This window comes from Rana temporaria, chromosome 1, assembly GCF_905171775.1.
Source record: "Rana temporaria chromosome 1, aRanTem1.1, whole genome shotgun sequence".
Lineage (NCBI taxonomy): Eukaryota > Metazoa > Chordata > Amphibia > Anura > Ranidae > Rana > Rana temporaria.
The window spans coordinates 223,643,767-223,646,482 of NC_053489.1; the positions used below are offsets into that span (position 1 = coordinate 223,643,767).

Below are 2,716 nucleotides of genomic sequence, written 5' to 3' on the forward strand. Positions count from 1 at the left end.
GGGCAGTATCCAGACCCCCCATACCCCATTTTATGGGCAATTACTTGCATATAAGCCTTCAAAATGGACACTTTAGATTTTTCCTGTTCGGCTGCCATAGACTTCAATGGGGTTTGCCGTTTGGGTTAGAACAATTCTCCTGTTCGGGAGATCTTCTGTGAACCAAACAGGGGGGTGTTCTGCCCATCCTTAGTTATGGGGTGGAGGCACCAACAGTAAGAAAGACCAATTTCTCTGCAACTGTTTGACCAGGCATCAAATTTCAATTTTTTTACAGCAAGGCCAATTCTTACTTTCATCAAGAGTACCTCTAGAAGGTTAACTGCTCCTTCAAAAACATTCTTTTTTTTATGTTTTTTTGCATTAGTACATGTTCGTCAGGGCAGTACCCGGGCCCCCATACTCTTTTTATGGCCAATAACTTGCATATAAACATGGAAAAGACACACATAGCAGAGACGAAATAGCTGCAAACCCCGAAAATAATACAAAATGGAAAGTTTCCCCACTCTTTCCATGTTGTATTATTTTTTAGGTTTGCAGCTCTTTCGTCTCTGCTATGTGTGTGAGGGGGAGCTCACTGGCACCTGTGTGTGATCATTCCCATCATTAGACCTACAAGCCCATACAAGACTGGATGCTTGAGACTCAAAGATGATTCCAAGCAGGCCAGCATGGACGTTACTGCATTTACTTCCTAATGGCATCCAAATCTTTTCCTGTATAATTGCAAGGAGGTCTCCAAATACAAAGGAACCCTACAAGACCAAACAAACGTATATTACTACTATACTATTGCACAGGTAAATTCTATCATCCTTCACCACACCCTTACTTTTGTTTTAGTTTTTGACAACACTATTTTTGGTCACTTACCAGCATACAGCTGGTGCACACCCTGGCGTTAAAAATAAATGTTTCACTCACCCTAAGGTATTTCCTCAATCCTACATCACTGAGCACATATTGCTTTGTCTGACTGTATACTGTCAGTCTCCCTGACACACCATTGCACTCTTTGGGGTAGATTCAGGTAGGGACCACCTATTTTTGTGCGGGCGTAACATATCCTATTTACGTTACGCCTCCGCAACTTTGACAGACAAGTTCAGTATTCACCAAGCAAAGTTGCGGCAGCGTATCGTAAATAGGCCAGCGTAAGCCCGCCTAATTCAAATGTGGAAGATGTGGGCGTGTATTATGTAAATGTGACCCCACGTAAATTACGCTTTTTCCGAATGGCGCATGTGCCGTCCGTGAAAGTATCCCAGTGCGCATGCTCCAAATTAACCCGCAAAAAGCCAATGCTTTCGACGTGAACGTAAATTACGTCCAGCCCTATTCACGAACGACTTATGCAAACTACATAATCAACGGAAAATTTTACGCTGGCCTGACGTCCATACTTAACATGGCTGCGCCTCATATAGCAGGGGTAACTTTATGCTGGAAAAAGCCTAACGTAAACGGCGTATCTGTACTGCGTCGGCCGGGTGTACGTTCGTGAATAGGCATATCTAGCTGATTTACATATTCTAGGCGTAAATCAGTGTACACGCCCCTAGCGGCCAGCGTAAATATGCAGTTAAGATACGACGGCGTAGGTGTCTCCTACCACGGTCATATCTTAGCAACATTTAAGCGTATCTCAGTTTGAGCATATGCTTAAAGTTGCGACGGCGCGGATTCAGACTTACGACGGCGTATCTACAGATACGCCCTTCGTAAGTCTTTCTGAATCTGGCCCTTTGTCTACCACCATATTCATTCACATGATCACCTACCTATATCCCTTGTTGGACTATCATACCACTATATTACTATAACCAATTACTTTTAACATTGGCTAGCTATCCCCAATGGGACACCAATGATACCTAGAGGATTTAGCATATCAGCAATTTTTATTTGCCGTTAGTCTTACTTATACTTATATGGGCATATCAAAATTCAGAAACGCTTATAGTTAAACTTATACTCTGGCTTAATATGCTATGAGTTTACCCTTTTAATCTTTATACTAACACATGGCTAATATCTGGGTGGTCTTCACAGGTGCCGACTCCTCCTTTATACAGTGGATGTTTTCTGTGTGGCTCCTTGCAAGCCCCTTGGGGCGGTCCCTTTTTCCCTTCAGTGGTGCTTCGGGGGGATGTGGGTGGCAATCCAGCCCCCTGGATTCATCAACAGTATTATTTCTGGTCACATGAATAGTTATTTCACCGCTGAGTGGTAAATATACCATTATGATTTATTCAACAACATGCATGACGTTTTTCTAAACTTTAATAATATGTAATGTATGTATATATTTTTTAGAGCCAATTGTCCCCCTGAGGAGACCGAACAGAGGTCGAAACGCGTCGGGGCTCGCACACCCCATAGCCTATAATATGTAACGATGTGCACAATTTTGTTCTTTTATTGCATTAAATTGTATTTGTACTGTACATATACTGTATCATTGGATCAGATTAATTCTACTGTATTTTATTCATGCTACTGGATTATTCTTTCAATAAATAATTCTTTTTATTCAAATTTCTGATCTTGCTGTCCAAAGCCCCACTGGGGAAACTTTCCATTTTGTATAACTTGCATATAAAGCCCTGTACACACGGCACAGATTCTCATCAGGAAAAAACGTTGTTTTTCCTGATGAGATTCCTGGCAAGATTCTTTTGTCGGCCGAGTGTACAGACACACCATTCAAAAG

The 2,716-nt window shown here is 41.9% G+C and overlaps 1 long non-coding RNA gene across 1 annotated transcript; it reads left to right on the top strand.

Annotated features, from left to right (window-relative positions):
• Positions 1-618: 618 nt before the first annotated feature.
• Positions 619-2,479, top strand: LOC120924850. The gene is made up of 3 exons (XR_005746451.1): positions 619-803; positions 2,056-2,232; positions 2,320-2,479. It is a non-coding gene; the product is annotated as an uncharacterized LOC120924850 (long non-coding RNA).
• Positions 2,480-2,716: the final 237 nt, after the last annotated feature.